This window comes from Apus apus, chromosome 12 (assembly GCF_020740795.1).
Source record: "Apus apus isolate bApuApu2 chromosome 12, bApuApu2.pri.cur, whole genome shotgun sequence".
In the NCBI taxonomy this organism is placed as follows: domain Eukaryota; kingdom Metazoa; phylum Chordata; class Aves; order Apodiformes; family Apodidae; genus Apus; species Apus apus.
In genome coordinates, this window is record NC_067293.1 from 19,334,788 (window position 1) to 19,349,518 (window position 14,731).

The 14,731-nt window shown below is 54.8% G+C and overlaps 1 long non-coding RNA gene across 1 annotated transcript; it reads left to right on the forward strand.

The window, feature by feature from the left end:
* The first annotated feature begins 6,595 nt into the window (after positions 1-6,595).
* LOC127389661 (uncharacterized) lies at positions 6,596-8,867 on the forward strand. The gene is made up of 2 exons (XR_007890691.1): positions 6,596-6,694; positions 8,274-8,867. It is a non-coding gene; the product is annotated as an uncharacterized LOC127389661 (long non-coding RNA).
* The last annotated feature ends 5,864 nt before the right edge of the window (positions 8,868-14,731 follow it).

The window sequence follows — 14,731 nt, forward strand, 5'->3', positions numbered from 1 at the left end:
CCCCAAGGGTCCAAGAGGTGTCCCCAAGGGCCCTTGAGGTGTCCCCAAGGTCTCTTGTTTTCCCCAAGGGTTGAAGAGGTGTCCCCAAGGCCTCTGGTTGTCCTCAAGGGCTCTGGAGGTGTCCCCAAGGATCCAAGAGGTGTCTCCAAGGCCTCAGGGATGTCCCCAAGGGCTCTGGAGGTGGCCCCAAGGGTCTAAGAGGTGTTCCCAAGGATCCAAGAGGTGTCTCCAAGGGCCCTGGAGGTGTCTCCAAGGCCTCAGGGTTGTCCCCAAGGCCTCTGGAGGTGTCCCCAAGGGTCCAAGAGGTGTCCCCGAGGCCTCAGGGTTGTCCCCAAGGGCCCTTGAGGTGTCCCCAGGGGCCCGAGCTGGAGGCACAGCTGCCCCACAGCTCCAAAGCCTCCAGCAGCCAAGAGCAAAGCCAGGGCTAGAGACAAGCCACGATGGGCATCCACCACCCCAGAGCCAAGTGACCTGCAGGGCAGAGGTCCATGCTGAGGTCCATGCTGACCCATACTCAGGTGAGGAAGGGGCTGAGGTCTCCAGGCTGAGCTTCAACAGAGCCAGGAGGAGCTCCAGGTGAGGCTGTGGCAGCCCTGCAGTGCCCCAGGACCTGGCAGCAGCTTAACTTAACCCACTGTCCCAGCTGCAGCATCCCCAGCCCTGCAGCAAGGACCAGCAGACCTATCTGAGCCACCAAGGTGATGCTGGTGACACCAGAGCTGCATCCATGCACTCACACCCTCTTCTTCAGCCAACAGGTGACTGGTCTTGAGAGAGGGACCCCCTGCACAGCCTGTGTCCCATGGTCCAAGTGAGCTAGAGAACGTGCCCAACTCTGTCTCCAAATCCCTTACGTTCTTCCCGTGCTACATATTTAGGGAACTGAGAAGAAAGCAGTGGGGAAGGGATGGAGGCTCCAAATCTAATTTAAGTCAGCACATTAGACCAGGGGCTTATTTAGCCCAAGCTGGCTGTAAATGGGGCCTCAGGGAAAGCACTCAGCACGGGATGTGGGAAGAGCTGCTGCTCCCGAGGCCCGGGCACAATGAGCTGTAACTGATACCTGGGAGGAATTAGGGAGGATTTGGGGAGAAAATGGCCTTAGCTTAAGTTAAACAGCAACATGATCTCAGCTTTGTGAGACTAAATGGACCGATGCTTCCTTGCAGCAGTGGGGCTTGGTGGCCACTGGCAACTGTCCCCTCTGTCCCCACTCCCCCAGGCAGCATCTGGAGAGCCCACCCTGATCCTGCTCCCCCACCCTGAGGGATCATCCACAGCATCAGGGCTCTGGGAGAGGCTTGGAGCTCATCACGTGGAGGCTTCAGCCCTGCTTAGTCGCCAGCCTTAAGTCCTCTCTGATGGGGCAGAGGAATCCTCTCTTCCTCCCCAGGGATCAGGTATCAGGGGAATTAATCAAGAAACAGGATCCAAATCCCCCAGTTCCTCTCTAAGCCGCCCCTTGCACAAGCTTGTGCAAAGTGCCTGGGTGTGGGAGGGTGGCTCTGATGGGGGCTCACAGGGCTGGAGCTGCTTTTTGGAGGCCTTTGGGCTGTTTTGCCATCAAGGTGGGGTTTGTCAGCAGCAAGCCCGGAGCTCAGCAGTGGGAGAGGAGGAGGAGGAAGGTGGGTGCTGGGGCTTCTTTGCTCAGAGGAAGCCCCACGTTTGGCCCCCATCCTGCCCCACGGCCCTTTGGTGATGGCTGGGAGCCACTGGGCTGCAGAATTAGCAGTATTGCTGCTCCAGCCCTTGCTCCTGCCTGCTCTCCCCGGGACATCATGACCCCAATTCCTGCAAAGTGGGGCTGCAGGACCCATTTCCCCATCTTGCCTCATCCTCGTGCCCCCCTCCCACCAGCCCCTCTCCCAGGAGACCCAGTACCTGAAAGTGCTACAGGAAAGCTGGAGAGGGGCTTTTTACAAGGGCATGGAGTGATGGGATGAGGGAGGAGGGTTTCAAGCTGAAGGAAGGGAGATTTATAGAAGATACTAGAAAAAAAATATTTAGTGTGAGGGTGGTGAGAGCCTGGCCCAGGTTGCCCAGGGAAGCTGTGGCTGCCCCATCCCTGGCAGTGTTGAAGGGCAGGTTGGATGGGGCTTGGAGCAGCCTGGGCTGGTGGGAGGTGTCCCTGCCCATGGCAGGGGGGTTAGAACTGGGTGATCTTTAAGGTCCCTTCCAACCCAAACCATTGGATGACTCTATGATAGTTCCATGACCCTGAGCCAGCTCTCCCTCCCCTCCATGCAGCAGCTCTGCTGGCTCCTTCCTCCCCTCCTCTTCCTCACTGCCCAGCCCTTTGCATCCCACCCTGTGCTGGCTGGCTTGGGCTCTCCTTCCCTCTGCCAAAGTCAACAGAGCCTTGGCATGTTGCTGAGCCCAGCACAGTGCTGACAGCCCCCAGCCCCAGCCCCTGCTCCCAGCCCCAGCCCCATCCCTCATCCCCCAGCCCCCAGCCCCAGCCCCTGCTCCCAGCCCCAGCCCCATCCCTCATCCCCCAGCCCCCAGCCCCAGCCCCATCCCTCATCCCCCAGCCCCAGTCCCATCCCCTGCTCCCAGCCCCAGCCCCATCCCTCATCCCCCAGCCCCCAGCCCCAGCCCCTGCTCCCAGCCCCAGCCCCATCCCTCATCCCCCAGCCCCAGCCCCATCCCCTGCTCCCAGCCCCAGCCCCATCCCCCAGCTCCCAGCCCCCAGTCGACAGGGAGGAAATAAATAATGTCAGAAAGATAAACAGAGTAAACATGGTCTGGGCTGTTTCGTTCCAGACACTGTTTGCAGAAGAGGTGTTCCCATCCTGGCAGGCAGTGGCCGGGCAGGGTGTGGCTGGGGGGGACAGTGGCAGGACTCCTGGGGTCCCTGAAGGAGACAGCACCTGCCTTTTCCCAGCACCTCTCCCATAAAGGGGCACCCACTGCTTTCTGCCCCATGGGATGTACATTTAGGATCACTGAGTCATTTTGGTTGGAAAAGACCTTTCAGGTCATCGAGTCCAACCATCAACCCAGCCCTGCCAAGGCCACCACTAACCCGTGTCCCTCAGAACCTCAACTTTGCTTTGAAACCCCTCCAGGGATGGGGACTCCACCCCTGCCCTGGGCAGCCTGGGCCAGGGCCTGACAACCCTTTGGGGGAAGAAATTGTTGCTAATCTCCAACCTAAACCTCCCCTGGCAGCAAATGAGGCTGTTTCCTCATGTTCTATCACTTGTTCCTCTGGAGAAGGAACATTGCTCCATCCCTGCCCTGGTCCTGCTGGCCACACTGTTACTGACACAACCCAGGACATACTGAGCTGATCAACACCCCCAGATACTTGCCCCAAAGCCCCTGGGCAGGGGTGGGTGGTGGGCACCTACAGGTCTTCAGGTTTGCTCCTGCAGAGCCTGCTCCTCCTCTCTGCTGGTCACCCTCACCAGGGTGGGTGCCAGGACCCTCGGGTGGCTCCCAGTTCCCTGAGGGTTCCCTGGAAGGTGCTTGCTCTGCAGCCCCCAGTGCAAAGCAAAGGGATGCTTGGCTCAGTGGCTGCTGAGTTTGCTGAACCAGAGTCCAGCTCCCAGAGTCTCAGGAGGGGATTGTGAAGAGCCCTGAGCACCTGCAGGGACCTCAGCAGTGGTTGACCATGGTGTTCCTGAAGGTGGGAGCAGCCTGACGTGGGCCAGGCTGGGAGATGCTCTGCAGTAATCCAGGTGCTTAGCAGCAGGATTTATCTTGCCTTGCTCCCAACTTTGCTTTTTCTTCCTCTCCTCACATCTGGCCACATGTGCCTGCGGCAGCACTGGCTGTGGCAGGCCCCCTGTGCTTGCCACCCCTCTGCACCCCACTAATTGATGGTGATGGAGGAGGGACAGGGTGGAAGCGTGGCTCCCATCCCAGGACATGGCTCTCAGTGTGCCAGTGACACGTGGGCCTCCTTGGAGCCAAGGAGGAGCTCAGTGGATCCGGCACAGCCTCTGGGGACTGGCAGAGGAGCTCCCAGGAGAGCACCAGCCTGCCCCACGGCCCTGCTGGGAGCAGAGGAGGGATGAATCCAGCTGTGGATGCTGCAGAGATGTTTCCCACATGCCCTCCCGGAGCTGGTGGTGCAGGCTGGTGGGGCTGCACCCCCTTCCACAGAGTGAATCTGCTCCACCACAGATGGGTCCTGGGATCCTTTAGCCTCCACCCAGGCATCAGGATGGCTCAGGGGGGTGGGATAGCAAAGGGGGACTTCCCATCCTCTGGGCTGATCTGGGCTGCAGAGGGAGGTTGGCACCCCAGTAGGCAGGAATCAGAGGGCTTGGGAAAACTCCCACAAGAGAGGGAGAAATTCCAAAAAAGCCCAGCATTTGGGAAATCCCTTGGAAGAGCGGAGGGGTTCCTGAAGTGCAGGTGAAAACCTCCTGGAAAGCAGAAAGAAAATTATTAGAAATCACCAGGAAAGTTGCTGGGAAGGTCCTTGTGAAGGGAATTTCTAGAAAGCAGTGGAAAAGTCTGAGAAACGTCCTAGTCTGAGGGTTTCCAGATGGGGACGTTTCTGAAAAGCATTTGGAGAATTCAACAAAAAGATTCTAGACTGAGGAATTTCTTGAGAGCCCTTGTGGGATTCTTGAAATGCACTGGGATGCTCCTAGACTGGATGTAGATAAGGAAATACCAGAAAACTCCTGAAAGCTGGAAAACTCCCTGTAAAGCTGGAAAACTCCTGGGAAGGTGCTAGGTGGAGGAAGGTCAGTGAAGCTCTAGGGTATTTTTCACAGTGTTTGCTATTGAGAAGGTCCTAGGAAGCCCCTGAATACTTATCTCTGTGGTCCAGCCCCCCAGTTTGGTGAAGCCACTTTGTGGGGAAGGGATTTCTACTCCTTTGCAGCAAAGCTGCTGTCTAAGGATTGTGTTACCAGTTTTCCCACCCACTCTTTTGCAAACCTCTGTAATTTTCCATTATTTATCTCCTCATCCTCTTTTCCAGGCTGTAGGGTCCTCGTCCATTTGAACACCCTCTGTCCAGGTGCTAGCCCAGATCTTTGATCCTTATTGAGGTCACAGAATCACAGGATCACAGAATGTCAGGGGTGGGAAGGGACCTCTGAAGATCATCGAGTCCAACCCCCCTGCCAGAGCAGGACCAAAACCAGGGCAGGTCACTCAGAAAGGCATCCAGACAGGTCTGGAAAGTCTCCAGAGAAGGAGACTCCACAGCCTCTCTGGGCAGCCTGTCCCAGGGCTCTGTCACCCTCACAGCAAAGAAGTTCTTCCTCATCTTGAGGTGGAACTTCCTGGGCTCCAGTTTGAATCCATTGCCCCTCGTCCTGTCCCAGGGCACAAGTGACAAGAGCTTGTCCTGCCTTCTTGCTGCCCTCATGTATTGATAGACATTCATTAGATCCTCCCTCAACCTTCTCCTCTCTAGACTGAGCAGCCCCAGGTCTCTCAGCCTTTCCTTCCTCTGTTGTCTCCCCTTTTGGGAGACAACTGCTTCTTCCTGTGTTTCAAATGCTGAGGGACCCTCTCACCAAAGGACCTCACGAGTGCGAAGGAGAGGTGGGGGTTGTTTGAACTCCCAGCACACAACATTGCACCACTGATTAAGCTTGATAGGAAGGCCCCTGTGGGACTGTACCCACTTCAGCCCTGCCTGGAACACCCTTCAGTTCCCAGTGGTTGAACAAATGGGGAGGGTCAGCTGGAGCTGAGCTGCAGGAGCTCCACAGCTCCCGAGGAAGGAAAAATGGCATTTTCTCTTGTTGTCTCTTCTGGCTCTCAGAGTTCTTAATATTCCACTTGCCTTTTTTGACTCTCACTGATTATTGGAAGCATGGCTTCAAAGAGCTCTCTGCAATGTCTCCAAGATCTCTTTAAAGAGCAGTAATTCCTGCTGCAGACCTGTTGCTGTGTGTGTGGTGGGGATGCTGCTTCGCGTGTTCGTTACCGAGCAGTGATGGAGAGTGAAGTTCATCTGCCATCTCATTGTCCCATTCCACATGGTCATTATCATTTCCTGCCATCCTCAGTGTCAGCATCAGATTGAGCTGCCAGGTTGAGAGAGTTGAAGTTGTTCAATCTGGAGAGGAGAAGGCTCCAGGGCACCTTCCAGTGCCTGAAGGGGCTCCAGAAAAGCTGGGGAGGGGCTTGGGACAAGGGCAGGGAGGGAGAGGACAAGGGGGAATGGATGAAAACTGGAAGAGGGACATGGAGGTGAGACATGAGGAGGGAATTCTTCACTATGAGGGTGGGGAGACCCTGGCCCAGGTTGCCCAGGGAAGCTGTGGCTGCCCCATCCCTGGCAGTGTTGAAGGGCAGGTTGGATGGGGCTTGGAGCAACCTGGTCTAGTGGGAGGTGTCCCTGCCCATGCAGGGGTGTTGGGATAAGGTGATCTTTCAGAACCCTTCCAACCCAAACCAGTCTATGATTTGGTGCTGCAGACAAGCTCACTGCTTTGCTGTGCTCTCCCTGATCATTTCTGGGAGGGGACTGGTGGAAGTTCCTGGCCATGCTCCTGAAGGTCCCTGCTGAAAGTCTTCTCCACAGCCAGAACAGGCTGTTCATGCTGAATCCTTGCCCACTGCCTTGAACCAGTTAGTGATTAATCTGCAAGACCTTCTCATTTAACCCAGGACAGCTCTCTTTCCTTGCCAGCCTCTGCTGAGCAACTTTGTAGGGAGCTTTTAGGAAACCCAACGATTGCACAGCAGCCTCTCTGCCTAAAACGTCTTCCAAGAGGTGAGCTCAATTACTCTAATTGCACTGGCACTGCAGCAGGGGATGGACAGACCTGGCCCAGCCTCAGAAAGCCCCAGACCTGCCCAGGGACAACTCCATCCCTGCCAGGACTTAGTGGTTTTCCTCCTAGAACATCTAAAGCTGGAGATTTTGCAGGCCCTGAGCTAAGTGGCCTTGACATTCAGGGGTGATGCTCTGCTCCTCAAGGCTCTGTTCTACAGCCTCAACCTGGCCAAAGAGAATCAGGGCTGGCCAGGAGGGATGCTTTGTCCTCAAGAGCTTCCAGGAACAGCAGCACAAGAGGAGCAGAAGGTAGAGAGGGCGGTAGAGGAGGCATTTGGAAAAGCTCTTTGGGCTTGACAAAAGCTCCATCAATGGTACCTCCTCCTTCGGCCAACACCCTGCCGAGGTTGGACAGCTGGGAGGAAAGGGGAGGCTCAAGGACCTCGTTTTATCCAGTTTTTCTCTCTTCTTGAGTGAGGAGCTTGACAGGAATTGGCTTAAAGTAAACAGAGGAGTCCCTGGGGCGGGGTGGCCGGCGGCTCTGCAGAGCTGGCAGGATTTGTGGAGGTTGGTGCTGCCGTGGACAGGGAGGATCAAGCGTGGGATAGTTGGCTGGGCTCTCCCAACATCCATAGGATGTTAGTTTTTGGACTTCATCAATAAGGCTCTTCTCCTGCAGCTCCCAAAGATGTTTACGAAAGAGATACAGGAAGGGAGGAAGATCAAACCTGCTTTAGCGAGGCCCTTCTGGCTTTATCTCTGCTTGATGAGGTGACCAGACCTTGGCGGCTCTGTTTTAACTTGTTTTGATCTGCCTGTGCTTTATGATGATTATTCTGAAATGTTTTGACAGGAGTGAGCCTCACCCGTCTGGGCTCCTCCGCGGGAGCCGCGTCCCCCTGGACGGGACAGGCCCCTGCTGGGCCCTAAAACAGGGATCGTGCAGAGGGAGTCACTGGGTGCCAGCCCTGGTGATGCTGAACTGGGTCTGGGTTCACCAGGGGGGACTCGATTTGGTTGTGGCTCTTTGCTCCCCCTCCTCGCTCACGTGGAAGAGCCGAGGGGGCACCAGGCTGGTGCCAAGTATCTCCATTTAGGTCCGTTTTGCTTTTCTTCTTGGTCTTACTGGTGGTTGGATGACTGTGATGAGCAGGACTGAGTGACACGGGGAAGGCACCCCATGGACCCAGGTGTCCTGGGTGCAACAGCTCCATGTCAGGTTGAGCCCACCTTGGGTGGTGGGACCCTGGGGAGGGGGCACGGGCAGGATGGTGCTCCCCCCTCTGCCTGGGGTGGAGGTGCCTGCTCTAACCCAAGAGTCCGGCAGCTTTGTTCCTGTTATTGGGGGGTTTTCCCAGCTCCCCTCAATGTCTCCCCAACAGATATTTGGGCTTTCAGTTTGGGGTTTCTTTCCCCGAATTTGTCTCTGCACACATTTCATATTTCTTTATTTTTTCAACTAAAGAAACCTCCAGCTGCAAACTGCACGGCTGGGAGGAGAAGAATCTGTTGCGTTTTCAGTGGAAATGGGAACATTTCAAGAAATAATTCTCACTTTATTTTAATTCTCTTGCAGACAAGCCTCAAAGATGGCATCAGAGCTGCTGGCTGGCTTTGGGGCCAAGTCAGCTGTACCCATCAGCAAGGAGCAGCTGAAGATGCTGGGCCAAGGACCAGCTGCTCTGGGGCTGCTCCGGTGGGTGCCCCCGTTCCTAGGAAGCTGGCATTAGCTTGTCTGGATCCAGTACCTGCTCCCTGGGAATGAAGGATGTGTTGACATTGGAAGGCTGGTGTCTCCCCCTTGTTGGAGAAGGCTGGGGGACTGAAACCACCCTGCTTGGTTATTAGCTTTGCTGAGCGGCGCGTGCAGCGGGTGATTAGAAGCCGAGTGTAAAATTGCCTCCTGCTAATTTATGCAGATTTCCTCCCCTCTCTCTGGGTTCTGCGGCCCCTTCCCCTCCCGGCCCTGCCTGCTGTCCCTCCACCCTTCTTCCCACAGGTGGCAGTGCCCTGTTTTGGGGATGCTTTGCCCCACGAGGTGGGGTTTGCAGTGACCTTTCTGCAGCATCCCTGCGTGAGGCAAGGGGGAAGGAAGACAGCCAGGCAGTGAGCTGTGGCTGCTGGTTGCATCTCAGTGGGTGTTTTCTTCATTAAAATGCTGTGGGAAGAGGTTACCTCTCCTGCCTCAGTGTTTATTACTGCTGAGATGGAAGCAGAAGCTCTTTGTCAGAGAGAATGTAAAGTAGTTTTGGCTGGAAGGGCTTGTAGTGTGCCAGTGAGGGCACCTGGGCATTCCAGTGTGTCTGTATGGGATGCCCAGGGTGCTACAAAGGCTTTTGTCCCCCTGTTGTCCCCCGTCCCTGAGATCTGCCCTGCTTCCCCCTTTCTTCAGGTTTGGCTTTTGGACAGCTTGGCTCTGACATGAGCTGCCCCATCTGCCAAGCTGAAGGTCTTGTGCTCTGGCTGAGCCCCTCCCTGTGTTTGTCACTGGTGTCCCTGAGCTGGTGTCCCCGAGGAACCCTTTGCCCCCCTGTATCTCACTCAGCCCTGCTGGCTGTGGGTTGGTTATTGCCAACAATTCCCGTCTGCCTTGCAGATGCAGTTGCTTTTGATCTGTTGCTTCCTTGGCAAAGCAAAACCCATCTTGCACTCTCTGTGTTTTAAGCATAATTTATTGGCAGAGCAGCACTTTCTGGGGGTGTGGGCAGGGGACCAGGGCTGGGGCCAGGCCCTCCACCAGCCACCCACCCTGAGAGCTAAAGGCTTGGGAGCACCTGGGAGGGGTAGGGATGAGGGCAGCAGGGACCCCCTGTGTCCTTCACACCCCTCACGCTCCCTTTTCCCTCCTGCTACCATCCAGGAAGGTCTTATCTGGGCTGGACACGCTTTAGAAGCTCTGCTGAAACTGATGCTGCTCACTGAACTCCTTAATTGCTTTTAGTTGTAGAGTTATTAAGGAGCAAGATTTAAATAACATCAGGAGGGGGGGGGGGAAAGCTCAATATAAATGAGCTGGAGGAGCTGGGAGAGAAGCTTCCTGCAGTGCTGGAATGAGTCTCAGAAGCAGCAAAGTTAAGATGAGAAGTCACCCCCTTTCCAAGGGGTGCAGCTTCCACGTTTTTCCTCCAAATCTGCTTCACATTTAGGCAAATACTCCGGAGGTTGCCCATGAATAGTCATGCAAGAGCTGCCTGTGCTTGTGAGCAGCCTGGGCATCAGCTGCCTTCTCTTCCCACAGATATCCCAAAAAATGAGCTTCCTGGCAGAAAGGAGATGAGAAAAAGTACAAGATTTTCCTTGAATATTCCTTATTATTTGCTGAAGACTTGTAGACACTAGTTAGTGCTTGTGCTGAAGATCTGATAGGAAGAGGACCAATTATGGAGTGGAAAGGATCCAGGGGGGGTGGGGGTTCAAAGCCAACTGGAGCAGGCTCCTGTGATCCCAAGGGCATATCCCAGGAAGCAAACACCCTGCCAGGCTGGGAGAAACTGCTGCTGGGTGCAGGGCTGCCCTCATGCCTGGCACATCCCTTCTTGTGAGCATGTGGGTGTCTAAATCTGAGGGGAAAATATAAAATGAGGGGAAAAAAACCCAACAACCCAAACCAAAAAAAGAAGAATCATGATTATCTGGGGAAAATCCAAGAGCAAAAAGAAGCCAAAATCCTTCAGAAAAACATCCCTTGATCCCAGCTCGGAGGGTTGGAGAAGAAGGGCTGAATTACTGGTGCTCCTTGACAGGTGGAGACAGATCGTAAGAGTCACACAAAGCTAACTTGCTGAAAAGGGCATTAGATGAAATCCTCATTATCCGCTGCTCCAGAGTGCTAATTGGGGTCACGGTGGGATTTTTTGGAAGGCTGGTGCTGTGAAACCTGGCAGGAGCCAACTGCTCTTTGCAAAGCCAACAGTTGTGTCTGGGTGACGGGGGCTCTCAACGAGGTGACCCATTCACCCAGGGCTTGAAATTCCTGCCCCAAAATCACCTCTCCCAGCACAAAGGCTCTTGGTAGAGGAGGCACTTCCCGCAGTGAGGTTTCTAGAAGTTGCTCTGGAGCTGGATGTCAATATTTTAAATAACAAATGAACACAAAGCAGTTGGCCACGTGCTTCTGCCCGCTGTACCCGCCATCTGTTGATGTCAAAGCAGGGAACTCAGCACTTCTTGGGGGAAACACGGAGAAAATGGCTCAAAGAGGTGGAAAAAGGGAAAGAAATGGGAGAAGAACGGGATGAGTGGGGTAGGAGCTCCTGCACCCTCAGCATCATTCCCATTTGGGAAGTGAGTGCTCTGGGCTCGTGCCCCCCTTCCCCGGTGCTGAACCAGGAACTGCCCGGCCTGACCCTGGCAATGTCTTTGCCCATCTCTGAAGCTGGGGAAAAACAACAACAGCAACAAAGAGATGAGATTCCTCGAGCAAAACAAACAGCAAAACCCAAGATATCAACAGCTTTGCTGTTTCCTAAGGTTAACTTTGCACTTCCAGCAAAACCTCCTGGATTCCCAGGCCCCCACGGCACCAGGCAGCTCGAGGCTGGATCAGGGGGGCAGCTGAGCCCCCAGGGGTGGCAGGGGTGTCCCTCAGCTCCCAGTGAGGTGCTGGTGATGTGAACTGCTGCCAGTGGGGAAGGGGTTCCTCTGAACCCAGCTGCTGGGACCTGCTGGGGATGCAGCTCGTTAAACGAGTGGCTGGAGGCGAGACAGACAGATCGCTTGATAAAGATGTAAAGAGAAATAGAGGGTAAATACAGTAATCTCCAGAACTTCCCACCAGGGTGTTAGCACTGAGGTTGTAAATACACTTGAAATCAAAGACTCATAAAACATGCAAATTGCTCTGTGTGTGTTTGTCTGTCTCCTTCCCATGTCTTTGCCCCTCACCCCTTTCCTCTGAGTTTCTATCTCTCTATCTCCCTTCTTGCCATGAGCTCTTCTCCGCTCCTGATGAGCCTGTCAGGACGAGGGAGGGAGTCTTTAAAAGACATTTTTGTGGTTCTGGGCAGCAAGTCAAAAAAAATCTGCTTTTTTTTTTTCCCTCCACCCTGCCCCCTTCCCCGTTCCAAACTCAGGGACACGTCACCCCAAACCTACACAGCCATCAAAATAAACATTAATTAAGATATTTTCAGTGATGTTCACTGTCACAAATTACCAGCCCTACAAAAGAAACGCTGCTGTGCAACTACTCATGATGTCAGTTTATCCCTTCTGTGATGAATGAGATAAAGCATTATTCCTCCTCTTTCCTCTTCTGCCTTTTGCCCCATCCTGCTCCTCTCTGGCAGCCAACAGCTCAGTGTGACTGGAACAGCAACACCACCAACCTGGGCTCCCTGGGCTGCATCTGCAAAACCTGCAGCAGGGCATGGATGGCTTGGATGGCACGGATGACATGGATGGCACGGATGGCATGGAGCATTGATGGCTTGGGTGGTTTGGATGGCATGGATGCCATGGAGCATGGATGGCATGGATAGATTGGGTGGCATGGAGCGTTGATGGTGTGGATGGTTTGGGTGGCATGGATGCCCTGGAGCATGGATGCCATGGAGTATGGGGCACGGATGGTCCAAGCAGTTGCCTAAATGGGAGGATTTTATAACCTGGGTGCCCTGTGGGAAAGTGGGGTCCCTTCCTCATGTCAGGGGTGGGTGGGGATGGGTTGTGGGCTGCATGGATGCAGGGGCATGGGGATGCAGGGGTGCAGGGATGCCAGGGCGTGGGGATGCAGGGGTGCAGGATGCAGGGGTGCGGGGTGAGGGATGCTGGAGCCTCCTGTCCCAGGCAGGGGGTCGGTGCTGGGGCGGCAGGGCAGTGCCCGGGGAGGCAGCGTGGGCGCCCGGCACAGGCCGCCTGGCAGCCAGCCGGAGCTGGCAGGGCAGGGTGGGGAAGCAGGAAAGGGAGCCCCGCTCCTCCTCCCCTCGGGGAGAGCTGTGGCTCTCGGCGGGAGGGTTGGGAGCACACACAGACTCTCTGGAGCCTCCCATGTAAATCCTGGCAGGACCCAGCCAGCTCTGAGCTCATTCACGTGAGATCACTGACTCATGTGGGGCATTGCGGGTCCCTGCGTGCTGGGATCTCTGCCGGGACCCTGCCCTGGAGGCTGCCCACCGGATGGGAGCTGGGAGAAGAGTCCAGCCCAGCTCCCTCCAGGTCCCTGCTGCAGCAGCACCATGACTAGGTGGTCACGTCCCTCGGCTTTGTCCAGCCAGCTAGCAGAGACCCACCATCCTGCTCTGCCCCTGGGGATGGCAGGTCTGACCCTGCAGATGGCAGCTCCAACAGCAGGGACAGATCTGACCCTGGGGGTGCCAGGCCTGACCCTGGGGGCAGCAGCTCCAACCCTGGGGACCACAACACGTGTATCAGCAGAGGGGCAGAGGCTGTGGTAAGCCAGGTAGCAGCCCTGGGGGCAACCAAGGTGCCATGGGCCCGGCTCCTCTGCCACGTGCCCCAGCACACACCAGCCTGGTGTGAAGCTCAGGCTCCCGGCACTTCCCCCTTGGGCAGGATATTGCCTGAGGTCACCCTGTGTTCTCCTGCTGCCCTCAATCATTTTTTCCTTTGGTGTTAAAACCTTCTGGGATATTTGCATGCAGTTGTGACTTCCCCGAGCCGCTACCGCTCCAAAGAAAACAGATCCATGTGTTTTAAAATCTCGGCTTACATACCATTCCTCCAGCTCCTGCTCCTTTTTGGGGCTTTTCCTTTCTTTTGGTGGATCGGTGACCTGAAAATGCACTTTATGTTTTCCCTAGGAGAGGTAGATGAGAAGAGCTCTGGCATAGCTGCATATTAAACCTGACCTGCCACCGCTGCCATCCCCGGCAGCCCGTGCCAAGCTGCTGGTTGCCCCTCTCCCTCCCCTGACACATTTTCAATCACTCACCCCAGATATTTCTTATTAATTTCTTTTGTTTTTCTTTTTTTTTTCTTTTTTTTCCCTTTTTTTCCTTTTCCTCCCCTAGCAAAATCCTGAAGCTTCCGGTGTGTATTTCCAGCCCTTCAGGCCCCTTTCATGTTTCCCTGCCTCTGGAAGTGCACTGGCCCTGCACATGGGGGCATCCACGGGAATTTCATTGACAAGCTGCTTATCTTCTCTGCCAGGTCATTAACACACTGTTTACACGTTCTGCCAGGTCTTTAAGGACGATGTTAAGGAATGACCTTCCCTGTACCCCGTTAGATACTCCCCACTCCACCTCCTGCCTCCTCCAGCAAGCTCTACACAAGTGGGTGGGTTGCTACCTTTTGTATAGAAATAGATACACATATATGGTTGTTTTTTTTTTTCCCTATGTGTATATATATATAGATTAGACATGAGGAGGAAATTCTTTGCTGTGAGGGTGTTGAGACCCTGGCCCAGGTTGCCCAGGGAAGCTGTGGCTGCCCCATCCCTGGCAGTGTTGAAGGGCAGGTTGGATGGGGCTTGGAGCAACCTGGGCTGGTGGGAGGTGTCCCTGCCCATGGCAGGGGGGTTGGAACTGGGTGATCTTTAAGGTCCCTTCCAATCCAAACCAATCTATGATTCTATATATTCCCACCATATTGTAGTCGGAATACAGAGTCATAGAATCACAGAATCATGAAGGTTGGAACGGACCTTCAAGATAATTTACTTCCAACCCCCCCGCCATGTGCAATTTAGGGCCACTCACACTCCAGGCAATTTAAGGAATTTTCATTCTGTTTCCTACAATATCATTCAGAGAGCTAAACATAGGTGCCTGGTGCTTCTCACCCAGTGCCATGACTCTTTTGAAGAGCAAGATCTACTTCTGGCAGGGGCTTTTAGCATGCATAGCTTGGGTTTTGGGAACTTCTGGCTGCTCAGGACCTTTTTATTCCTGTTTCTTCTCCCTTTGTGTTTTAGGGCAATGCCTGGGATGCAGCTTCCAGCATCGCTTCCCTCGACCCTTTGGCACTTGCCAGCTCAGCTCCTCTGCTCTCCCCCTTGCCCAGGGCGCAGCAAAAATTTGCTCCAAATATCCACAGGGTGGGATGAGGAAATGATTTGTCCTGCCCTTG